General features: G+C 36.5%; 1 long non-coding RNA gene across 1 annotated transcript; it reads left to right on the forward strand.

Annotated features, from left to right (window-relative positions):
* Positions 1–9,670: 9,670 nt before the first annotated feature.
* On the forward strand, positions 9,671–25,899 carry LOC127692440 (uncharacterized). The gene is made up of 3 exons (XR_007979464.1): positions 9,671–9,857; positions 21,287–21,497; positions 24,653–25,899. It is a non-coding gene; the product is annotated as an uncharacterized LOC127692440 (long non-coding RNA).
* The last annotated feature ends 1,874 nt before the right edge of the window (positions 25,900–27,773 follow it).

Genomic DNA, 27,773 nt, shown 5'->3' on the forward strand with positions numbered 1-27,773 from the left:
TTAGCTACCATGTGGGTGCTGGGAATTGAACCCCATTACTCAGGATGAGTAACTAGTGTTCTTAAGCCACCTCTCAATCCCCTCAACCAAAACTTTAATGAACAAAAGGGAAGTTCACATCATTATGAACGTGTACATTCTTTTTTCTTTTTTATTATATATATTCTTTATTTACATTTCAAATGATTTCCCCTTTCCTGCCCCTCCCACAGTCCCATAAATCATCTCCCCTCCCCTGTTTCCCAATCAACACCCTCCAGCTTCCCTGGCTTGGTATTCTCCTACATTGCTACATCAAGACTTTCCAGGGCCTCTCCTCCCTTTGATGTCCAACAAGGCCATCCTCTGCTGCCTATGCATCTGACGCCATGTGTACTGACTGTCTGGCTGATGGTTTTTATTCCCCTGGGAGCTCTGGGAGTACTGGGTGGTTCATTCTTAAACACATATCATGAAAAGAATAATTGGCATGCTTCAGTTCCCTCAATTCCCCCAAAAGAGAAAGATTAATAACTATTTTAAAATATTGTTTGCCACTGTAAAAAAGGTTTATTTCACATATTTGATGAATCCTGATGTCTGGCCCTTTTTTATGTAGAAGCCCTTTTGTTCTTAGAGGATGGTTTTTAAAAAGTAAAAGGAAATTCTACTGGATAAAGGCAAAAGAATTAGAACAGAGGAGGAAAAAATACACAGGTTATATTCTATACTTTCTGAGTCCTGGATGGCATTTGGCTAACTGCAGAGGCATAGTCTCACATATGTGAGGGACATCATACACACAGAAGGCCACATAGCAACACAGCACGCATATATCATCATTTCTCTTCATCACAATGCTACTAGCTCATTGAATTTAGTTTGGATAGAACAATATTTAAGACATTCTTTCCTTATTGTCATTGTCAATCAGAAATCTCCCTAAAGGTGTTTAATCTTTTCAAGATAAGGCTATATTGTGACTCTGAGCACAGGAAGTTACATTGAATTTCATGTCCCCTTACATCAGTTTTAAAACCTATCCATTGATTAGGCTGTCTTTTGCTGTGCCTCACACTCAAACCTTAAGCATAACATTTAATTAGAAAATAATAATAATGCATGCTATTGTTAGCCAGTCTTCCTTGGTCAGAAAAAATGATAAAGTTTTGATTGTGAGTACTGTTTGTTGGGAGAGAGAGTTTATAATGGACATGAGGTGATGTGGTAACTGTCCATAATATATCATATACGTTCATGAAACTGTTGAAGATTAAATGAATTTTAAAAAAGAAAACCACAGTGTATACTTGCTGGATCATTAAAAAACATGTAATATTTTATTCTTTTGACAACTCTTGTTTGACAGCAACACGTATTTTCTAACATGAGGCCATTTCTCTTTATTTTGTCAAACGTGTAGTTATTCCCATAGCACTGGTGGAGGTGAGGTGGGGAGCGAGAGTCTTTAAACTCATCCTACCCCTTAACAACTTAACAGGGAAATTAAATGCACATCTGTAAATAAATGCATCATTAGATCCTCACCAATTTGTAAGCTTCACTTGGTGTGTGGCTAAAATAATCCCACAAGGAGGACTAAGAAATGTTTGGTTCCAAACACACACCAAATAGATGAAGATAGGAGATTGATGGGTAGGGACGGGTTATTTAAATGAAAAATTCTGCAGATGCTAGAAATAACTGTACTACAATTTAGGATGAAAAACTATTTTGCGTACAGAGCTACCAATGCGTTCATTAACAGAGGAGAGCTTTGGACACATAAAAGGAGCACCGTAAACAACTAATGATGCACTTGAGCAGTAACAGGTTGTCATTAGACCAGCATCTGCTCTCATCAGAGTTAATTATTCAGTTGCTTTGTTTTCCAAGTAGGTGTCTGGTAAAATTTAGCAGAATCTTAATTAAAACACATTTCCAAACTCCTTAGATGCTCATCTCATCTAAAGAAATCAAGACAATTTCCACCATAAGCATCAAGCTTCAGCTGAGCTATGTAATGGAAGAAGGAACTCAGCCAATACAACCACTTAGGTATTAACTATTGGTATGTCCAGAGCATGCAGAGAGAAAAGAATTGGTTGTTTCCTCAGAATACAAGGTCAGATAAAACAGATGATAATAAATCTAACTTACTTCAGCCATATAATATGGCAACTGAAATATAGTATATATGTTTGTGACCCCCAAAACTATAAAGTGAGCATCTATATTTAAGCTCAAGTATGTTATTTAGAAATTAAAATATATCCTATACATTAAGCCAGGCATAGAAGCACATGCCTTTAATCCCAGCACTAAGGAGACAGTCTAGGGAAGCCAGAACAAAATAGTCTCAAATCACACACACACACACACACACACACACACACACACACACACAAACACACACACACGCACACCACTCACAAATTATATATACTGATTTCAGTATTTCAAACATTTCAAAAATGTAATATTTTCTAAAGTGGTCACTAGCATATGGTCATGCTAGTGGAGATTCTAGTTAAATCCCTAATATCTGTAGAAACACATCAAGTATTTTCAATGCCAATATGCCATGAATATAGTCATAACTTATATATACTCCATAGGAACAGACTACTGTCATATAAATATTGATAGAATAAAATGCTTTTGAATTCTTTGTTTTGTTTTTATTTCCTAATGTAAAATTTAAATGTCCAATCAAGAGTAACCATTACTTTGACCTATAACTTGAACGATTTAAAAAAAGATTTATCTGATATGGAATTACTTCATAGCATTAAATAGAATACAGTCAAAAAGTGTTACCAATTTGTGCCTCATACTTTGAAAACAATGACTTTTCTCTGAATCCTCAGTGTCTATCACACTGAGGAGAATAAATCGAAAGAGATTCCTTGTTTAGTTAATCTAATGTTGGCTTCATTCTGTGACCATGTATGTCCCCTAATACTTGAACCCAGGGGTTTGCTGGAGTGGGGAAAAATACAGTTGTTAGTTTCGCTTATCATTGATATTAAGATACCAGTTTCTTAAATGGGTGGAGTCCTTTTGAACAAATATCTAATATTACCCCTCATAGAATTCTTTGTAACCATAAAGGTAAAAATGAGTGATTCTGGCATTGATAAAAAGACTTAGGGTCAATATACTCCATGGACTCAAAAGAATATACACAGATGTCAACTTCTTCTGCCACTCCTTACAAATTATTAATGGCCTCAAGCACTGAGACTAGAGGGTATTTTAGGGTCCCATTGTATCTTCGCATAATTCCTATTGCTTTATTCCTATTACATTTAGTCTGAATACTGTTCATGTCTAGCCCATTTTGTTTCTGTTTTCAGTCTGGGTCCATCTCATACTTTGCTTGGGCACTTTCTCCAGACTCTCTGTTGTCATGAGGACTGCTGTTCTGGGCTAACTAGCTGTAACAAGCAGAGAGTCACTGTCCCACTTCAGTGCTACCGTTCTTCCCATAGCTGTGGTAGAAGTTTTGCTCCTTCTGGGAGGCATACACCATTAGTCAGGTTACAGGCTAAGGCTCTGTAACAGATGGATCCCAAGTAGTAAATTGAGAAAAATGGAATGTTGTTTTGCTCTCACATACTAGGCTAGAAGTGAACAGGCAGTCCTGCCTAGAGGCAGAGCACTGTGTCAGGCCTCAGCTTACTTCTGTCTTTACTAGCAAATGTCTAGGGCATTGTCATCTGTTAAAGTTGGCTCATAATCACTTTTTATTCTTATCCCTGGGGTGAAAATTAAGTAGGAGATGGTGATTTTTCTTTTCAGTGCAGGGTTGTGCATAACAGTTTGGTTCATGTTCCACTGGCTACAATATAGCCTTTCGGATTCACCTAGCTGAAATCAACACTGGATAGCAAACACAGCACAGCAAACACTGCCTTTGGTATTCATGTTCTAAGCAACTATAAAACACACACACACACACACACACACACACACACAAACATTTATGTATAAATCTATGCATGTTTGCATGCATGTATGTATGTATGTAGGAATAGATCTTGGTAAACACCTAATACAACCGGGGAAAATCAAAGTGAAGCGAGGATCAAGTAGGGTGATCTGATTTTGCTTGCAATGCCTTTTTGTGACTAGAATACACATAATGGGTTCTGCCACTTAATGATTGTGTTCCTAGCAGGCAGCCCTGGTGTAACAGTATATAAGTACTACCATTCAATGTGAAGGACAAACCCAGTGTGCTTCTGTAGAACTCACCAAAGAGTTTTGTCTTTTATCTTCCCTCTTGTAAGCACAAAGTAACCCTAAATTCAATTTAGTTATGCACTTCTATTTTACATATATTTTAAAAAAAGAAAGCCAAACCAAATAAAAAAACCAAGTGAAAAGATGAAACAATGATAAGCAATGATATCCTTATATGCAGGGTCATTGGCCTAAAAGTCTGGAAGTCAGGGTTCTAGGTTACGCTACTGCTTCCTCTTTCTAAGAGTGAGTCATGGGCTCCTTATATACACATATAAAGGCTCCAAAATTCAATGACTAGTTAGCCAAACTATAAAAATAAATTCTAGCTTCTATTCAGGGTTTGTTTTCTCCTATAATACCTTGGAATCATGGTAGTAGGCTTACAACAATTATTTCTTTAAAAATTAGATAAGATGAATGGTGGGTGATAAGAAATATCCTATTTATATTCAGACCAGATATAATTTAACATCTCTCAAACATATCCCACAACTTAGGCAATCAGATATACATTCAACAGAATAGGTTTTGTCTTCTATAAAAATAAAAAAGACTCATTAAACTATAAGCAAGCAATATTACTTGTTTTAAGTTTAAGACCATGACAGCACAAATAGTGTTTGTTAGAGTGATACAATTCAAGTTTGTTACACGATGTACTTGAATGAATATGCATTTATAATGTCCATCTCTATGCTCAATGAATACACTCCAATAATTATCTTTAAAGTATATTCTGTTTTCTTAACAAAGATAAGCAATGGAGTCAGGGACTCAATTCACTAATTATCTTTAACCTATAAATTGATATTATTGATTTAGAGATTAAAGGAAACCTTTGTGATCCCCAGGTGTTCATCAGTGGGGAAATAAAAAACACTGAAGAAATATGAAGCATCTACTCCAAGAAGCATGGTCCTTGTTAGAAAAGAGCATACAGTTTAGTGAGCAAGGTCTCATAAGAGTCAGCTACAAGCTAACAAATTGAAATGATAGAAGCCACGTGTCTTTGTTATCACAGAAGCCCACCCTGAAGAGCTAGTCTACACATGGCTATGGATGAGAGGGCAAGCTAACAAGAGCCTATGAACACAATGCAGGACAGCAGCAGCATCATTAAAGTTTGCCTCTCCTTATGGCCAACTTTTCACTGGATGAGGTAAATAGCCAATTAAATCATTAGGGCAAAGGATGACTGAGTAAGGCATACTGAAGTGTCACCTCAGCTTCACCAGCTCCTGGAGATTGTCATCTAGAATTTCTGAACAGAGTTCATTTTAGTGCTGGTTCCTGAAGGAGTCTGCCTATGGATACTCTTTATGGTTTCTTTCCTCAATATTTATTCCATTCAATATTTATTATTATAATTCATGAGGGTAGATTAAGATTGGTTTGGGGAGGGACCTAGGCTTAAAAGACAGTTATGGTGATTTAAATAAGCATGTGCCCTGAAAATACACACAACAGGAAACATATGAAAAGAGCAGGTTACATTTAGGAATATATGTATATACATATAACTGTGCATTGACAGAGAGACAGAGAGACAGAGAGACAGAGAGACAGAGAGAGATTGAGAGTGCTACAATGGAACTTAAAAATTCCACCACAGTTTCTTTTCTATTAGCTTCAGAGTGTCTGGCTTTATGTGGAGGTCCTTGATCCATTTGGATTTGAGCTTAGTACAAGGAGACAAGGATGGATCAATTCGCATTCTTCTGCATGCTGACCTCCAGTTGAACCAGCACCATTTGTTGAAAAGGCTATCTTTTTTCCATTGGATGTTTTCAGCCTCTTTGTCGAGGATCAAGTGGCCATAGGTGTGTGGGTTCATTTCTGGATCTTCAATCCTGTTCCATTGATCCTCCTGCCTGTCACTGTACCAATACCATGCAGTTTTTAACACTATTGCTCTGTAGTATTGCTTGAGGTCAGGGATACTGATTCCCCCAGAATTTCTTTTGTTGCTGAGAATAGTTTTAGCTATCCTGGGTTTTTTGCTATTCCAGATGAATTTGAGAATTGCTCTTTCTAATTCTATGAAGAACTGAGTTGGGATTTTGATGGGTATTGCATTGAATCTGTATATTGCTTTTGGCAAAATGGCCATTTTAACTATATTGATTCTACCGATCCATGAGCATGGGAGGTTTTCCCATTTTTTGAGGTCTTCTTCCATTTCCTTCTTCAGAGTCTTGAAGTTCTTGTCATACAGATCTTTCACATGTTTGGTAAGAGTCACCCCAAGATACTTTATACTGTTTGTGGCTATTGTGAAGGGGGTCATTTCCCTAATTTCTTTCTCAGCCTGCTTATCCTTTGAGTATAGGAAGGCCACTGATTTGCTTGAGTTGATTTTATAACCTGCCACTTTGCTGAAGTTGTTTATCAGCTGTAGAAGCTCTCTAGTGGAGTTTTTTGGGTCACTTAGGTAGACTATCATGTTGTCTGCAAATAATGATAGTTTGACTTCTTCCTTTCCGATTTGTATCCCTTTGACCTCCTTATGTTGTCAAATTGCCCGAGCTAGTACCTCAAGTACAATATTGAAAAGATAAGGAGAAAGGGGGCAGCCTTGTCTGGTCCCTGATTTCAGTGGGATTGCTTCAAGTTTCTCTTCATTTAGTTTGATGCTGGCTACCAGTTTGCTGTATATTGCTTTTAATATGTTTAGGTATGGACCTTGAATTCCTGTTCTCTCCAAGACTTTAAGCATGAAAGGATGCTGAATTTTGTCAAATGCTTTTTCAGCATCCAATGAAATGACCATGTGATTTTTTTTTGAGTTTGTTTATGTAGTGGATAGCATTGATGGATTTCCGTATATTGAACCAACCCTGCATTCCTGGGATAAGACCCTTGAGGACATCGGTACAGGGAGAAAGTTTATGAACAGAACACCAATAGCATATGCTCTAAGATCAAGAATTGACAAATGGGACCTCATAAAATTACAAAGTTTCTGTGTAACCCTATTAAAAAATGGGGTACAGAGTTAAACAAAGAATTCTCACCTGAAGAACTTTGGATGGTGGAGAAGCATCTTAAAAAATGCTCAACTTCATTAGTCATTAGGGAAATGCAAATCAAAACAACCCTGAGATTTCACCTTACACCAGTCAGAATGGCTAAGATTAAAAATTCAGGAGACAGCAGGTGTTGGAGAGGGTGTGGAGAAAGAGGAACACTCCTCCACTGCTGGTGGGGTTGCAAATTGGTACAACCACTCTGGAAATCAGTCTGGCGGTTCCTCAGAAAACTGGGCACCTCACTTCCAGAAGATCCTGTTATACCACTCCTGGGCATATACGCAGAGGATTCCCCACCATGTAATAAGGATACATGCTCTACTATGTTCATAGCAGCCCTATTTATAATTGCCAGATGCTGGAAAGAACCCAGGTATCCCTCAACAGAAGAGTGGATGCAAAAAATGTGGTATATATACACAATGGAGTACTATTCAGCCATTAGAAACAATGAATTCATGAAATTCTTAGGCAAATGGATGGAGCTAGAGAATATCATACTAAGCGAGGTAACCCAGACTCAAAAGGTGAATCATGGTATGCACTCACTAATAAGTGGATATTAACCTAGAAAACTGGAATACCCAAAACATAATCCACACATCAAATGAGGTACAAGAAGAAAGGAGGAGTGGCCCCTTGTTCTGGAAAGACTCAGTGCAGCAGTATTCGGCAAAACCAGAACGGGGAAGTGGGAAGGGGTGGGTGGGAGGACAGGGGAAGAGAAAGGGGCTTATGGAACTTTCGGGGAGTGGGGGGGCTAGAAAAGGGAAAATCATTTGAAATGTAAATAAAAAATTATATCGAATAAAAAAAAAATCCTACCACAACAGGCGGTCTGTGCCATTTGAATTGAGCCTCCCTTAGGAGCAACCCTTGTAGAGGCTATTAAAGTTTCTGCTTTCGTGAGAAAATGCTGTTTCGATATTGATGGCTATATCTGCATGACCTCTATTGAAAACAAAGTCAGCGAGGATTCCCCCTTGACTCAGAAAGAGTGGAACACTGAGGCAGGGAGTTCAGGCCACCCAGCACCGCATGTGCCTTTGAAAACCGATTAAAATGGCAGCAGGGTAACAAAGCGGCGCCACTCAATACAAGATCCGCCTCAAGGAATAAAAATAAAACAGGCACACTACTCCTCAAAGACACATATTTTATTTAGTCGTTAAGCATAGAGTGTTGGAATTTCTGAAGAACTGTTGCTATTTAATAGAGGTGAAAGTTTTAATGTGAATACTGCCTGTGTGAGCGAGTGTGTGCAAAGTTGGCGTGACACATTCTGCTCAAATTAGACTTCTAAATAACTCGTAACAGCTGCAGTGCTTAGAAATCGGTCGGGCTTAAACGATGATGTCATGTGCTTATATAAGTAAAATAGGTGTGTTTATCACGTGAGATGCCTTGTTATCTGGACGAGAGCGTAAGCAGGTATTTTCATCCAAAGGCGGTACATGTGCCTCTCCTACAAATCAAAGTTTTTTAGCTCCTAAAATTTTAGCCTCGTGTATTCTTTAAAAACGCATAGGCCTATTTAGATAGCAGAGATAGGACACACAATATGATTTCATGCTAGTGTGAGAAATTAGCAAATAAAATTGTGAATCTATATTCACTTGTTTTCCTTAGTCTTCATTAAAATTCTTGCTACATAGATGACTTTCTCCTCAGTCCACAGTGAAAATTGTTTAAAACGTCATCGTCATCCAGAAAACAGCCAAGTTTATAAGACCACATGTTATTTTCTAGAGGCATATGAGCAGCTAAGCTAGCATATAAAATATAATTTTAAGAGCAATTGGAATTAATTAAATTAATTGAATATTTTTTATTGGTAAACATGCGTCAGAGATGAATTCCAAGGACTAGTTTATAATAAAATTTAAAACAAAAAGCAATACAATTGAGCACAAAGAATTATTTTTAATCAACTTGACTGAAATGATTGAAGAAAGTAATATTATTTTGGGTAAGGAAATGAAGGAAAAATTAAAATTAAGTGTGAGAAGCATGAAGATTCTTCCCAGTTTGTAGAGACCTGAACTCATGAATAAGTAGATCTGGTTTCTCTTCACACTCATACAGATAGAAAGATGGTAGCAATACCACAGACTTGTGATTTGTCCTGTAAAAGATCAGGTTAATTATACATGTATTACTCGGTTGTGTGAAAAGATTCTACACATGCTCTCACGAAAGAAAATATCTTAAGAAAGGAATTCATTTTCATTCTGAAACTCAGGATGTGGCTTTTAAAATGTCCTCCATAGCCTTAGCAAAGGAGGCGAACCTTCCGTTCAGAACTGCGCTCTTCTACAGAAACACATCTCCCTTTATGCAAAGCTCGTCTCTAAAATGGGAGAGGCTGGTGCTAACATACTTCCTTCTCAGCATCACCAGCACCTCTCATTTTAGCTATTAAGTATTTAAAGGCAAGTCTTTTGAGAGTGAGTCTATCTCCTCTAATCCCATGTAGATTAAATGAAATTCAAGTTCTCAAAATGGCTTGTCATCATCGTGGAAGAGGAAGGAAGACGTGTCTAAGAGGACACTTGGAAGAAGAATTGCTTCCAAAAGAAGCCATGGCGATACAATATGGTAAGAGGAAAAGGGGAAAAAAACCTGTTTGCTGTGTCCCCTCGGCTGGAGCGTCTCCTGTTTGGAGATATTTCACAAAATGATTTCACAGGCAAATGGTTTAATGCATGGCCAGCCAATTTAGCCTTTATTTTAAATATATTCTTTATGCATATAGATATTTTGAGATTGTGCCTTCTGGAATGATTACTGAAACCACATTGAAAAGTCATTATGCAGAAACATGGGTGTACGAATAGTTCATAGCTCGGGGGAACTATAAATAGAACTGAGTGAATCTTGTTAAAGAGTTCATGTCCTGGTTATTTAAAAGAATGATTTTGGTGGCATTGATTAGCTCTAACACTTCTAATTTGCATCTCACTAAAATAAACTACAAAAACAATCACACTCATTTTTTTTTTTTTTTGGAAAGAGCTATTGGTGAAAATACACCAAATTAGGAAGGGAAGTAAGGCCTGGACCTAGAAAAGACAACTTTTCTTTGTTTATCATATCAGCATGCTTTAAGTCTAAGAAAATACAAAGCAAGCACCTATGTGAGATGCACATATTCTATAGGCCTATGTAATGGGAAAGCCTCTTAGCATCTTACTAGCATCAAGAAATTTCATTGATAACGTGTTTGGAACAAAGTATATATGATTCTGTGCACTACTCTAATATTACATGGTAATACAGATAATAGTTATAGTAGAATATAGTCGCTACCAAAGAAACAGAAGAATATGACTTTAAAACAGTTTTTGTCCACATATACATAAGTTTAATGAAATAAAACAGCATGCTAGTTTTGTTAAAATTCTAACATCCTCCTTGTAAAAAAATAGAATCTTTGAAGTGAATAGTGATGTGCCCACGTTATTTACACTTCTTTCTGTGGCTACTTAAGTGATTAGGAAAGTCCTCATTTCCACAGATTTAAGCAGCTAACACAACTACCTACTATGCTGAAATTGTAGAGCTGGGTATAGCAGCTCCTACCCCATCACCCCAGGTCTTAAGAGACTGAAGCAAGAAAAACACTATGAATTCAAGGCCAGCTTGGAATTATGGTGTGAGAGCCTGTCACAAAACACAATAAACAAGCAAGGTTAATTAGATCTAGAAGAAATGGACAATATTTCCATTGCTTTGGTGGGCACTCAATGCCCATTTGTACATGTTCATATACATAAATGCATATGCTGCTACTTATGAAGTCAAAAGCAAACATCAGTTACAACATCATATTGTCTGTATGAGGCTGAAGTTGTAAAACATCACTCACATTTGAAATGAGTTTTCCAAAGTCAAGAAGCGTATTATTTTTAAGCAGCTTCATTTATTGCACGGGAATATTTAAAACTATGCAGGGTATTCATTGAAACCAAGACCACAATCTTTCTGTTAACACAACTGATATAACTGAAGTCTCTGCATCTATTAAGACTTTGCATTAAGTAGCAGAGTGAACATGAGGGGTGTGCATCGGGTGCTAAGTTTAAATCCCTCATGAATTTCCCCCCACAGGAAAGAAATTACAGATAATTTCATCCTAAATGCATACAGAAAAGCAGCTAATGTTCTCATACAGAATGCAAGCTTGGAATCGTCACATAGTCCTTTTTCTGAACACATTGAAACAACCTCTCTCACCTCCATCTTTTATGCTACTTATTAATATAGACACCTTCATGCTAACTGTAATTAGTTAACAGTTTTATCCCTGAATATTAGTTACTATTACTTTATGAAATTGGTATAGTGTAGTAGGTTCCTGAATTAAACATTACACAGTATATACGTGCATCACAACTTTTCTGTGCACACACCCACCAAATGTGTACGATTTTATGCTCCTACGAATCATTTAAAATAACTAAATTTTTAAAAGAAAGGAATCAAGGAAGCTTGTGCCATGCTATTCAAATAGGTCCTACGAAGCATTATGCTGAGGTACGTGATGGGAAAATTAAGCCCACGAACAGCAGGAAAGATGTTTGTGCAACATATGCCAATGAAGTAGTCATTTGCCATCACTTAAATGAACCAAAAAGATAGTATTTTGGGCTTTTATACAAAAAGGAGGATTTGACTGGAAATTTTGAAATCTTTTAAAACTATAGGAAATCACTATGAATACATTTCAAATTAAACTGTTAAGAGTTTAATTTAGATCCATCCTATTCACTTTCATTGATGGGTGTTAATCACTCAGTTTTTATTCTATGAATAAAAATAAGAGTAGTTTGTCATAGAGGACATGATGAACCTGAACTCCCATGGGGAGAGGAAGTGATCCAAAGACAATGTTAAGCTCAAATGATACACTTGAAAACAATCTTGCTTTTCCCGTTTATCAATAAATTATTCAATATATCATCAAATGATTATTGCCCACCACACTTTAAAAACCCAAGCATCTGCTGTATTTAATTTCTGTTGAGGACTTGCTGTTTAGGATAGAGCCAGCAACACAAGTAGCTGTTTGGAGGCCAGTAAAAATCCATTATGGGTAATAACTGGCCCTCAGTGAAGTGCTTGAACTGAAAAGAGATCAACTAGAGTTCCAAACTATTTTTTTAATGACCAAAGGAGAACAGTTGAGAGTGGTCAGCCTATGATAAATGAGTCTGGGTGACTGAGTGGTTTTGTTTACTGATGATGCAATTCTGAAGCCAGTAGGTAATTTAGGAATGTAAGGATGCCCTAGCAAACTTCAAATAACTCTTTTATCTAACATATCCCAAACATCTTCTCATTCACTGTACTCCAAAGAACTTTGATTGATATTCCAGTGACCCAGTCATAATTTATGCAGATTGCTTGAGCCTCACCATTTCTGATGTATTTGTAAGAATCAATAGGCCTAGACACACTGCCTATCACTCTACCAGACTGCCATAATAGCTCACATGAACTGTGTCACTACAATATTATGCCAGGATTTTAGGACATGAACATTTAGGACACATAGGCAAACAGCTAGAATAAAATAATAGAGAAAATAAAATCAATGAATAAGTCATTACTGAAGAAGAATATTCTAGTTATAAACCATTTCTATTCCATTTAACTGTGAGCATCTCATAAGAGGAAGTTTGTTCTGTAACCACCATCTTCAGGTAAAGAGCAGTGATTCTAAGTTAGGAAACAGCTAAGATGGCAGGAATTCTTCTGTCCTTTCCTTCTACCCTCCTCACAGCATATAACAATAAACCATAAAAGCAAGGATCTTTGGAGCATTTGGTTTTTCAGAACCGGGGTCCAAATATAAATGAAAACCAGGGTAGACCTTAATAAAATCTATATCTTCAAGTAGCTATACATTATCTAAAGAAAGGACTTCTATATATGAATACCTCAACATGATCTCATTTGAGCCTAGAAAAGCAATGAAGGATTCCTAACTTGTCCCCATCCTCTGCCCTGCCATTCTGTTTCAAGCTCATGTAGTTAAATATAAGATACTGCAAGAGAAACCATACAGCAATTAAAATGGCAACAACATGGACAACAGTGGTTTAGTATGACCAGGACCATATATGGAAATGAGAACACTAAAGCAGATGACAGGGCACAATGGCCAGAGATCAGAAAGCAAAGGGAGAGGTCAGAAAGAGTGCAGGGTCCATACTGACAACCAACCCCACCCCAGGGTCCTGATCTAACATAATACGCATCTGCAATCTTCATACTCAGAGTAGGGAAAGGCAGAAAATAAAATGAAGTTGAAGCAAGTTTGTTCACTGGCCTGAGATTAAATTCTGAGTTTATCATATTTAAAGCATACTACAACTGAGATATCTTAGGTGGGAAAAGTACTGTTTTTATCTCAAAGAGAAAATATATAGGTGCTCATGAGAGAGCTGAGCTCTATGTAGAAGTATTTTAAATGCTATAATACTCATCTAAAAGAAATATGGGATAGGAAAAAGTTACTTATATATGTCAAATACCAAAATGTACCATTTGTTAATTATATTCTCTTCCAGCAACTGCACAGATTCTGAGTATGTGATTAGGTCTCAGAGAATAAGAAATATAATATAAAACCAACATTTTATTTATATACTATAATTTCTTGTTCCAAAGCTGGCTTTTGACAGTGAAACATGAAAGTTCATTGAAGAAAATTTAAAACATATGATTTGCTAGAAATATGTGAACTCAAAACTTGAAATGTCTAGATCTTCGCTCAGTCTCCTATGAGCTTTTGTGTATATCATATAACAGATCTTAAATTCAGCCTGTTAATTTGAGAATCAGGAAATAAACCCTTTCAGATCTATCACATAGCTATTAGGAGAAGCACACAGTGCTATACGGGAAAGTACTTCAGGACCACAAAGTTCTGTGAAGACATAAGTTCTCTTCAAATTGAGAACTCTCTCATAAATCCTCCTTAGTATATGGCTCTAATTATTCATACAGTTACTCATGAGTGGCTGAAATATGACATAAATAGTAATCTCTAATCTTTGGTGTCTCAGTAAAACAAAGTTCAGTAACTTGTACGTACTTCATGATCAAAGAAAGAGACTGACTTATATGGTCATGTGGGATGATCATACAAACTTACATCATCTTTAATGTTGCTCTATACAAAAATGCCATAAAAATGTGCCATACTATAAGAGAGAAAGTACATAGAGAATGTATGCCCATCATGTATAGATTTTCTTTTAAGCTCAAAGGTAATAAAATTCATTTCATTTAAAGTGTATTGCTCCCAATTTAATATGTAACCTTTAACTAACTGCAAGGAATAAAATGTTCGCATGTATAAAATCTGAAGAAGAAAAGTAGATAAGAAAAAGTTTACAATCTCTAATAAAAATACATTATGGGATGGGGCATATCTCAGAAGCAGAATATAGTTTTAGGATGTGAAGCGACCTGGTTTCAACTCCCACTATATAAAGAAAAAAATCACTATGACAGTAAGGAGTAACAATGTATTTCCAAGGTTATTTGATTATAGAATAAAATATAGATGAAAATACAAACACCATGTTTCTAATAGTGATCACTTCAAAATAGCCCAAAGCAGGGAGACATTATATAGCTTAGATTCATTTTTCTGAGAAGTATACATTTACCCTTTATTTAATGAGAAGGCCTCTATTTTTCTTAATAGAACATATCATAAATCATATTACCTGAAGTGATAGAGGGCATAAATACAGTACATGAGTCAAAGGGATGGCAAACCTGGGAGTTGCCAATTATATTCCATTGCTCTGGCAAAGATAGTAAGAATAAAAGCTTTGCATAGTCAAATTGTATTAAATTCAAAAATTATTTTGTGTAATAGATACTTAGGAAGTTTATTTTTCTGGTGGATCACACTGGAAGGGAGAACATAAGAGTTGTCAGAGACCACCATATGGAAACAATGATGGGAGGGGAGCTCAGTTGAAAAAGAATGAATAAAAAATGAGAAGAGTGGGTCAATAACACACAGTATTGTGCTCAGTAGAATCTAAAGAAAATAGCAAGGCTAATAAACTCTTTATTTTGCATCTTTCTTGCCTTGACTTGAACATGAGAACTGTGTGAGCAGGAGTAGTTACAATTGGCATTACATGAGCTTTGGAAGCTCTATCAGACTTAAAAAATGTAAGGGAGGTATATAGGTGTCCTGGGTACTGAGTACAGGGTGATATACAACATGGGTGGGGGGAGAATCGATGCAGAAGTAACTAGACCACATACTATGTGGCAATAACCACAGAATATAAACCAAGAGTCAAGGATACTAAAATTGGGGCAGAAATGTTTTTATTTTGTACAATAAGTGGTGGGGAACTGAATAATAATCCAAAAAGAAAACATAAGAAAAACCAAAGAGAATAAGTAGATATCAACAATATACCAGATCTTCAGGTACTGATATTCTCACACCCACACTATAAAAATAACTGTAACTACCAGATAGATGCAGGTTGTATTTACATAGCCATTGTTATATTTATGAATTGTATGATTATACTGTTACATATAAACATAACAATTAAGGATATGGAGGCCATGAATTTGAGAGAAAGGAAGGGAAGGTAGCAAATGGTTGGAGAGAAGAGGAGGAATAATCTAATTTTAAAACTAAAGAAATGTAAAATTATAACCTTAAATTTTGACAAAGAGTGTGAATTGATAAAAATGTCTAATGCAAACTTAAAAATGAACAAAAACTCCTAGAATAGCAAAACGAATCAAAACGAAGTATACAGGATACATATTATATATGTATATAATTAAAGAGAAAATTTTGGAAATAAATAAAAATAATACTGTTTAAAAAGAGAAATGAAAAAAAGCAAAGGATAATTTAGAAAGATGAAAGTGCTCTGTGAGAATTGTGCACATGAAGCAAGGGCATTGGAACAGAAAGCAAGGAACACTGTGAGAATGAACAGTATTTGTAGAACTAAATCTCTGAATTTTTTTTCTAAAATCATGATGAAATCTATAAACTCACTCATTGAAGAAAAAAGAATGAAAATCAAAATCACAAGAAATTAAAACTAATTCTATTCAAAAGTGTGATAGAGTAGCAGATTTTTTCTAAACAGAGTGGCATTAGAGTAAATTTTTCAACATGTTGAAATAGTTGAGATTAAGGGTTTTAAATATATAAAACCTGACGGTGAACACTAGCAACATTCTGAGAGGAAGTAACACCCTGTGGGGGAAAAAAAGAGAAATCATGATCCAGAATTTTAAAAATATTTAGAAGAAATTATAGGGAAATGGGTAAAAACAAACCCAAGAGAAAATATGAGTCCTATCACTGTATACAACAACGCCAGTGACACTCCCAGAAGCCTCTGTGAACTAACAGGACCTGATCACACACAAGCAAACAAACAGTGGATGGGTGAAGCAAGCGTATGAAAGACCACAGAACAATCATTGTGATTATTTTAAAATAAAATTATTTCAAGTACCTTCTCTAGTTGTAACACAGTAAAATTATAAATCGTTACCTTAAAAATGTAAGTATAGAGATATATGGAAAGTAGCATTGTGGTACTGAACATTCATTGAATTAAGTAGGAGAGAAATTGAAAAGCTGCTGGCAAGAAAGTGAAACAGAAACACAGTATATTGAAAGACCTGTGCTAGAGACAACCCAGTACTAAGAGAGGTTTTTCTAGCAATTAATACCTACATTAATGAGACTGAAAAAGTCCAATAAATAATCAATCTATTGTTGTGCCTCCAGCACTTTAAAACAGAAGCAAGTAAACTTTTTCCTTTTCTATTTGTTGTGACTGAATTTCAGTCAGGAAGCAACAGGGAAGAAGGCTTTCTTTTGGTCTCTGGTTCAAGGTGAAACATTCCCTCTCCTCAGCAAGACAGCAGTGGAACAGAGGGCAAGGCCAGGCTATAAGCTTCAAGTTTGCACCAGCGGGGAGAAACTTCTAACTAAACATCACATCCAAAGGCTACAACCAAATGTTGAAATAATGAACCCATGAAAGAAATTTCACATTCCACAGCAAGAAACCAAACTCAAAACTGGTAGGGAAAGTAAATGTGTCAGAGCAGAAATAACTGTTCTAGAGACTAGGAAGAGAAAAAAGCTTTTGGCCTAAGCATTTACTCATAAAATTTCAATCTCACCAGACAGGGGTGGCTCATGCCTTTTTTTTCTTTAATCTCTGTTTATTAAGATCATTTGCATCTTTAAATCCTTCTAATATTATCTTCTATGCCTAATACCATGAGATAGGATGTTATTACTAAATTAATTTACTATTGCTGTGACAACTATCTTCTTGGGAGAAGGGGAAACTAAGCAATGTTTGTGCCCTTTTCAAAAGGTCTCAGTGGCAAACCAAACTTCAGTTTCATTAATGTTCACCCTGGGGAGCCCTGGGTTTATTGGTCCTGCTGACTCATGCCTTTAATCCCAGCACTTGGGAGGCAGAGGCAGGCAGATTCCTGAGTTTGAGGCAGCCTGGTCTGCAGAGAGAATTCCAGGACATCCAGGGCTATACAGAGAAAACCTCTCTAGAAAAAGAAAACAACAACAACAACAAAAGAAACAAAACAAAAAAAATCAATCTCAGAGTCATTATTTTGGAAACTTCTGCTCAGGTGGAAAAAGTTACCAAAGGTGCCCAATGTGGGGCATGTAATACAACCTAGGCTAAAAAGCCAATCTTAGAAACAAACAAAAAACCCTGAATGGGAGACTGAGAACAAGCACTCTCGAGAATTCTTTAAACCAGAGTGGGTGTGAGGCTCAGTTCTCAGGGAAGGGCTAACAATGGCTCCAGCCCAGAGCCCACAGGACAGCCTGCTAGACCAAGCGAAAGAAGAGAAGTTGGCAGCCATAGACAGGAGGTAGCTGAGTGGCAGAAAAAGCCTGCACTCGCAGAATCTGAAGCAAGAAGACTTGGTAAGTCTCAATTAAAGATATGTGGTAATGGCAGGAAAAGCTGAAAAATCAACAGATTTGGTAAGATTCTTGGGAAGTCTTAAGAAGAGAGTTAGAGGTTTAAAAGAAAATATATACCATGTTTAAAAAATGGAAAAAAATTCAATGACAGTGACAGAGGGCACTTGGATCTTGATTTTATTCTATTTGTCTTATTTATCAGCAAACAAATGATTATATGTTCAAATATATCCTCTTTAATAAGGATCAGAATAAAGCACCTTGAGGAGAAAGAAAAAAACTGAAGGATTGGAGGCCATAGAACAGAGATTAGAGGATTTTTTAAATGAGAATAAAGAACCTTCAAAAGAATGCAATCTGAGCCTACAATAATATCAAAAGCAGAAGTTCCAGATGAGAAAAATCCACAAAGGCTTGAATTAAGAGTACAAATTGTGTTTGACGCTACTTTAGAACAATATCATACAACAGATTATATGTTTCATCTTATAGAGTTTGGAGAATTAAGATATGTACACATATTGATGTATTGTATTTTTGATACATATTCAAAATTCCAATGGGCTTCTGCCTTAAATTCTAAAAAGGCTGATTCTGAAACTGCATTCTCTTGTTTTATTGGTTATTTTATTTATTTACATTTCAAATGTTATCCCCCTTCCAGTTAAACCCCATATCACCTCCCCCTTCCTCCCTGCTTCTATGAGGGTACTCCCCCACCCACCCAGTTGCTCCCACCTCATCTCCTTAGCATTACCCTACACTGGAGCATCAGACCTCCACACAACCAAGGGGCTCCCCTCCCATTGATGCTAGATAAGGAAATCTTCTGCTACATATGCAGCTGAAGCCATAGGTCCCTCCATGTGTACTCTTTGGCTGGTGGTTTAATTCCTGGAAGCTTTGGGGTTCTGGTTGGTTGATACTGTTGTTCTTACTGTGGGCTTTCTAACCCCTTCAGCTCCTTCAGTCCTTCCCCTAACTCCTCCATTGGGGTCCCCACACTTACTCCAATGGTTGGGTGCATGCATTCACATCTGTGTTTGTCAGGTTCTGGCACAGCCTGTCAGGGAACAGTTATACCAGACTCCTGTCAGCAAGTGCTTCTTGTCATCAATAGTGTCTGTGTTTGGTGTCTGCAGATTTTAGAGATGGTGGCTATCTTGGAATGCCTTGAATCCACTAGAATACAATATTTTTTAGACATTATGCCATAAATCTTGATATATCATAATTTTATAGATCAAGCCATTATATAAAGATATAATAGGACCTTAAAGAAAATTGCAATAGAACAGAAATGGAATATAAAATCTCCCAGAAATCAATTAAATAATGTGTTATTGACTTTAATTTTTTAAATGCCAATGAGACAGATAACCCATATGCTAAGAGATTTTGGATTATGGAAAAGACTGCTGAACTAAATCAGTATGTTTATATTAAGGATTCCTAACCTCAGAATGAAAGGAAATAAATGTGCTACTTTGGGGTAGAGATTTTGTATTTATTTCCACATGAAAAGAAAACCTGTGATTTCCTTACAATTTGATAAAAATCAGATTTGCCAGGGAGAGACCAATAAAGATCTTGCCACAAACAGAAAGAATGAAAACCAAGGTAACTTCTTTTGCTAGCCCCTCTACATGGGAACAGCTCTGAGACTGGCTGAGACAGGAAATGATCTCCAGTCAGAACTTCAGCTTCAAGATGTATTATACCATTATTTTAAATGGTATAGATATAAATTTATATTACAGTGTGATTATACAGACCAAACTAACTTATTAAGAAAGATGCCTTTCCTGTTCAAACAGAGAATTATGCACACTGCACACTCCATGCTTATATTAATGCATAAATGTATAAATCTCAAAGATTTATATATTTACAGAGCAAAAGAACAAGACACCAAAAAAGAAAGACAAATACCTCAGATATCCTACCTCAGATTGCCTCAATGCTGTTATCCCAAAAATCTGTATGAAGGAAATTTTCAAAACTTTAGTTAAGCTATGAACTATTTCAACATGCAGATAGTGGACAGAAAATGTGACTTCTAGCTTTCTCTAGACTGACAAATATCTCAATTTTGGGGGAGTCCACAAAAGAAACATGATGGCCCAAATAAACATGTAGCAATTTTAAGAGAATGATGTCATCATTCCCAATAGGTATGGTGGATACTTCTTGGCCATTCAATAGATGATGGATGCTTGTCATTATTTAAGAGGAATAGTTACAAGTTGTTTTGGTCTTGGACAGAGAAGAAAAAAATAAGGAAGTTCAGATTCAAGGAAGTAGTTTGTCTCTTTCCTTTTCCTTCCTTTATTCTTCTCTCTCTTATCTAGTGCTGTGAAGAAAAGGGGTAAGAAGGGATAAAAAGGGGGTGATATAGGAATAATAGGAATAGAAATATAGATTATTAAATATACTCTTAAGGTATAGAGCTACTACTAGCCAAAATCTTACATTAGTACAAATCTTTGCATATTGTTTAAAATTCAGGTTATATTAGTTTAGAATGTACTATGCATCAACTCCTTTTAAAGTATTGTACTTACATAATTCTTTAAAAAGCAGTGTTAAGTTCTAGACCTTTTAAAAAGCTGCTATTACAAACTGTGTAGGGAAAAAAATTAAATGCAATAATCTGAAAGTCAAACTCATGGTCATGTTAGATATTAGTCTAGTTTATTACAGAACTATGTTTACAATGTAGAACAGACAATAAATGGCTAGAAAAAAGCAACATTTCCCTACTCAAATATATGTCAGATGATAGATAGACAGGCAGATAAATATATGGTCTTCAAAAACCTCAGAGATGTGGAGAATGCGACATTTAAACGTGTTTTATTCTTTTTTTTTAATAGCCATGAGCAATAATCACTATTCCTTAATATCTCTTTTTTTACTTTTATTTTTTTTATTTTTATTTTCCATGTTCTTTGTTTACATTCCAAATGATTCCCCTTTCCCAGATCCCCCCTCCCCATATGCCCCAAAAACCTTCTTCTCTCCACCCATTTTAAAGGCTCTTTTTCTAAAGATACATGTCAGCTCCTGGCAGCACCCTAGTCTACTTCAAAGAAGATGCATTGAAGAGCCACCATATGAAGTTTGCTTCAAAGGTAGCAAGTTAGCCATTGGAGGGGAGGATCCATTCTTCAATTGCAGTCAGAATCTTGTCCAAAATGGGCAAATGGGACAACGGAAAGTCAACTGTTAAGCTATGCCAAAATGAGGTAAGAAGTCCTTTATAATTCCTGTTTTACATAAAAGATTGCCAGATATTCTGGGACAGAAGGCTGAAGATTAATGTTCCAGTAATACAGAGAAAATTTGAGAGTCTGTCTAGGCAGCCAACTATCTGTTATTGCTATAGTTTGGAAGCTGCTTGCCTACATTTTCTGAATACGCAGGTAATACTCTTTACCTTCTCAAGTCTCTGTTGGAGTTGAAGGCCACTCTCACAATTATACTTAAGTTGTTTAGGATTTAAGATATATTAGATTGATAATGCAAATTATGATAGAATTTGAATTAAGTACAGAACTCTGACCTCAACCATGTGCAATAGATAGTAGAGTACTTTCTCCAAGATTGCAAAGTACATATGGAATGGACATTATGATTGTAATCTTATCTGGATGTTTTAATAATTTTTATTGTTGTTGATTGTTTATTATTGAAAATGAAAGAGGTTTTTATTTTTAAAATAGGAAAATGTGGATATAATCTCTTGTACACTGCATAAAAATAGTCACTTATAAATAAAAAGCCTATGGCCAATGATCTGAAGCAGGATTAGTAGGTAGGATATCTGGCAGAGAGAGACAGAATTCTAGGAAATAGGAATAGGAGAGTCTTACACATTCCTGAGAAACATGTTGCATGAAACTGAGGGAAAAAACCAACCATGTGGAGGGACTTAGAATAGAATAAATGGGTAATTGATTATTAACTAAGTGGGAAACAGGTCAAAACTTTGGCCTAGGTGGTTATCCATAATAATTAAGTCTCAGATTCATATTTTCAAGAACATTTGCTAGGGTAGAAAAGCCTAAGCATACAGCCTTGTGTGGAGGAAGGGCAAAGGCATGGATCTTGGATATTTTCTGATCAGCCTGTCTAGGTGAATCAATGCACTCCAAGTTTAGTGTGAGAGTCTGGATCAAAAAATCAATATAATTATGAAATACATCTGACATTGACCTCCATATGCACATTAACAAGTAGATGTTCCTATATATACACATCCACACAAATGCACAAACATACACACAATGCATACATAATTATTATATTTAATAAAATAGGTAAAAGATTTTGACGATGATCATTTTAATGCATGAAATGAATATGAAAAGTGATTATAGAAAGAAAGACTGTTACATTAAGTACACACAAACACAAAATAGAAAGGGTTCATCTTATTAAAATGATTATCTATAAAAAGTCTATATTAAGTACATGCTCCACTATATTCATAGCAGCCTAATTTATAATAATCAGAAGCTGGAAAGAATCAAGATGTCCTTCAATAGAGGAATGGATACAGAAAATGTGGTACATTTACACTACTCGGCTATTAAAAATGATGAATTCATGAACTTCTTAGGCAAATGGATGGAACTAGAAAAATATCATCCTGAGTGAGTTAATCACAAAAGAACACACATGGTATGCACACACTGATAAGTAGGTATTATCCCAAAAGCTCAGAATACCCAAGATACAATTCACAGACCACATGAAGCTCAAAAAGAAGGAAGACCAAAGTGTGGGTGCTTCAGTCCTTCTTAGAAAGGGGAACAAAATACTCACTGGAGCAAATATGGAGAAAAAGTGTAGAACAGAGACTGAAGGAAAGGCCATCCAGAGACTGTCCCTCCTGGGGATTCATCCCATATACAATCACCAAACCACAACACTGTTGTAGATGCAAAGAAATGCTTGCTGAAAGTAGCCTGATATTGCTGTCTCCTGAGAGGCCCTGCCAGAGCCTTACAAATACAGAGGTGGATGCTCACAGCCAACCATTGGACTGAGTGCAGGATCCCCAATGGAGGAGTTATAGAAAGGATAGGAGCTAAAGGGGTTGGCAATCCCATAGGAAGAACAAAGTATCAAGCAACCAGACACCCCAGAGCTACCAGGGACTAAGCCACCAACCAAGGAGTACACATGGATCCAGTTGCATGTATTGCAAAAGATGGCCTTGTCAGATATCAATAGAAGGAGAGGTCCTTGTTCCTATGAAGGCTTTATAGATGTCCCAGTGTAGGAGAATCAAGGGTGGGATGTGGGAGTGGGTGGGTTGGTAGAGGAATACCCTCATAGAAGCAGGGGGAGGGGGAAATGTGATGGGAGGTTCCAGGAATGGAGAAACTGTATATAAAAAGACTAGAAAACTTTGATGTTACTCAAAGAAAATTATGTCTACTCCAGAACTAGATAATATAATATGAAAAAGTTTTATAGGATCACACAGACATACACACACATACACACACACACACACACACACACACACAGCTGTGTGATCCTATAAAACTGTGTGATGTGTGTGTATGTGTGAGAGAGAGAGAGAGAGAACAATACTTAAAGCAGCCTATAGTCAAAAAGAACAATTTGGAGCTATGAAACTGATTGAAAAGTATAATGCTAAGTTTTAACATTGAAATCACAACACTAAGTTAAAAAGAATCATACAGACAAATAGAATAGAACAAAAGTCTGAAGCAAACCCTATCAACACCTATATCCAACTGTTATTCCCCATGTGTTAAAATGAACACTCTAGTAAGGATAATCTTTTCACTACATGGTATTGAGGAAATCCAATATCCATGTAAAAAGGATTTTAAAAAAATGCCCTAATTTCTCACTGCAAACAAATAGATTTCAGCACATATAGAAGAAACAATGAAAGTACATAAGAGATACCACTACAAAACATAAGGGGCAGTATTATAAAATAAATAGAATGAGCACAGTTGTTTTAAAAGGATACCCATAAAAGAATAGGAAATAAGGCACTCACCAAGCTAGAATCTTCTTGGTTATCCCTGAAAAAATCAGGAAAAATAAACATCAAAAAAGAGAAAATATTTGTCAACTCTACTATAAAAATTAATTAATTGAAGAGTAGCTATTATATTGAATAGATAGAGAGTGGACAGCATTGTTCTGTCCCCAATTTTAATGGAATTGCCTTAAGTTTCTTTCCATTTAGTTTGGTATTGGCTATTGGCTTGCTGTATACTGCTTTGATTATGTTTAAGCATGTGCCTTGTATCCCTGATTGCTCCAATACTTTTAACATGAAGGTGTATTGGATTTTATCAAAGGTTTTTTCAGCATCTAATGAGATGATCATGTGACTTTTTTCTTTCAGTTCATTTATATGATGGATTATGTTGATGGATTTTCATATATTAAACCATTCCTGCATCCCTACGACGAAGCCAACTTGATCATAGTGAATGAAATTCTACCAGAGAACGCCTACAGTTGATAAACTCCTTCAGCAAAGTGGCTGGATACAAAATTAATTCAAAGAAATCAGTATCCCTCCTTTATAGAAATGATACATTGACTAAGAAAGAAATTAGGGAAATAACACTCTTTAAAATAGCTATAAATAGTATAAAATACTTTGCTGAACTTCTAACCTAGCAAGTAAAAGATCTTTATGGCAAAAACTTCTAGTCTCTGAAGAAAGAATTTGAAGAAGATATCAGGAGATGGAAAGATCTCCCATATTCATGAATAGGTCAGAGTAAACACTGAAAATGGTGCTCTTGCCAAAAGCATTCTACAGATTCAATGCAATTCCCATCAAAATTCCAATGCAATTTTTATAGACCTTAAAATAGCAATTCTCAACTTTATATTAAAGAACAAAAAACCCAGAATTGCCAAAATAATCCTGAACAATAGAAGAACTGTTAGAAGAATCACCTCAAGCAGTACTATAGAGCAATAGTTTTTAAAATTTGCATGGTACTGGTATAGAAACAGACATGTTGATAAAAGGAATAGAATTGCAGGCCCAGAAATAAACCCACACACCTATAGTTATTGATTTTTGATAAAGAAGCTAAAAGCATACAATGGAAAAAAGAAAGCATATTCAACAAATTCTGCTGGTTTAACTATATGTCTATATATAGAAGAATGTACATAGATTCATATTTACTACCCTTTACAAACCTCAACTTCATATGGATTAAGTTCATCAATATAAAACCAGGAACATTAAATCTCACAGAGGAGAAAGTGAGAACTAAGCTTGAACACATCGGTACAGAGACAATTTCCTGAACAGAACACCAATGGTTCAGGCTCTAAGATCAATAATTGATAAATGGAACCTTATGAAACCAAAAAACTTTTATAAAGCAAAGTCATTGTCGATAGACAAATGGATGGAGCTGGAGAATATCATACTAAGTTAGGTAACCCAGGCTCAAAAGATCAATCGTGGTATGCACTCACTAATAAGTGGATATTAGCCTAGAAAATTGGAATACCCAAAACATAATCCACACATCAAATGATGTCCAAGAAGAATGGAGGAGTGGCCCCTGGTTATGGAAAGACTCAGTGTAGCAGTATAGGGCAATACCAGAACAGGGAAGTGGGAAGGGGTAGATGGGGGACTAGGGGAAGGGAAAAGGGCTTATGGGACTTTTGGGGAGTGGGAAGCCAGAAAAGGGGAAATCATTTGAAATGTAAATAAAAAAATATATCGAATAAAAAAAAAAAGAACAAAATGGCAAAGGATCTTCATTAACCCTGCATCTGACAGAGGAAAAATACCCAAAATTTATAAAGAATTTGAGAAGTTAGATATCAACAACCCAAATAACCCAATTTAAAACTGGGGTACAGAGCTAAGCAGAAAATCTCTACAGAAGAATCTCAAATAGCCAAGAAGCACTTCATGAGATGTTCAAAGACCTTAGGCATCAGGAAAATGTAAATCAAAACAACTCAGATTCCATCTTATACCCATCAGAATGGCTAAGATCAAAACTCAAGTGATAGCAAATGCTGGCAATTGTCCTGTGGTTGGAGAACTGTGTTCTGATGGTGTCAACATATATTGGCTTTTGTCGCTTATGGTCTTGTGCTTGCCTCTTGCCATCTGGTTATCTCTGCTATTAACTGGCCTGAGTGCCTCTGTCTGGAGCCTGTCTCCTGTGTCCCTGGGTTGTTGCAGCTTTCCAGGAGACCTGCAGCCCTAGCTGCAGCAGATCTTCTGAGAGGCCTTCAGGCTGAGGGGTCTGTTGCCCTTGGTGCAGCAGATGTCTTGGGAGACCTTCAGTCTGTGGGCTCTCCTGAGGAGCAGACATACTCATGATCTGTCCAGGCAGAAGACTGTACAATCTGATTTAAATATTATATAATGCATGCATGTATTAAAGCATCATATATGCCATAAATGTGTTTAATTTATATATAATCATTATACTTTTTCATGGGCATGTAGGCAAATTTGGGAGAAAAGAGGGCTAAGGAGTAAAAGAAACATGAAATAGGACTTGGCAATCTTCTTATGTTCTTATTTAATGTGGTTGTTATTAGAAAGACTTCTTTACATCTTTATGAGTCATGGATTATTATAATGTACTTACTATGTTCAAGTATATAAAAATGTAATAAAAGAAACTAGTTTCATGAATTTAGAATTAACATATAAAGTATGAAAATTACAAAATGTGTAAAAATATCAAAAGATTTCTGGAATTGCATCCAGCATATAGTCCCTAAATCTCCACATTCTTTTACAGATTAAAAATGGCAATATATTAAAATGTCATTAATAGGGTAAAACAAGTGATAAAATAAATAGACCCTGACAAACATAAAACTCTAAAGTTATTGTATTTTAAAATTCATAATATAAACAGACACACAGCATGATAGAAGAAGAAGTAAAAAGCTATAGACATGGCAGGCATGAGGACCAGAGGGATATGTCCAGAACCACATGAAAAAGTCATAGGCTGCAGCCCAGTCTTATATTTCCAGATCTGTGGAGAGAGAGACAGAGGATGACTGACAGCTTGACAGGGAGACCCTGTGATGAAAGAAAGAAAGGAAGGGAGGGAGGGAGGGAGGGAGGGAGGAAGGGAAAGTGGGAGAGAGGGAGGGAGGGAAGGAGGGAGTGAGGGAGAGATGGAGGGAGGGAAGGAGGGAGGGAGAGAGAGAGGAAGGGAAGGAGAGAGGGAGGGAGGAAGAGAGGGAAAAGAGAGCGAAAGAAGGAGAGAGAAGGAGAGGGAGAGAGGGAAAGGAGAGGGAAAGAAGGAGAGAGAGGGAGAGAGGGAGAGAGGGAAAGGAGGAAGGGAGAGAGGGAGAGAGGAAGAGAGGGAGAGAGGGAAAGGAGGAAGGGAGACAGGGAGGGAGGAGGGAGACAGGGAGGGAGGGAGGAAGGGAGGGAGAGAGGGAGGGAGGAATGAAGGAAGAGAGGAAGGGAAAGAGGGAGAGAGGGAGAGAGGCAGGGAGGGAAG

The sequence above is a fragment of the Apodemus sylvaticus genome, chromosome 9 (assembly GCF_947179515.1).
Source record: "Apodemus sylvaticus chromosome 9, mApoSyl1.1, whole genome shotgun sequence".
Classification (NCBI taxonomy): Eukaryota; Metazoa; Chordata; class Mammalia; order Rodentia; family Muridae; genus Apodemus; species Apodemus sylvaticus.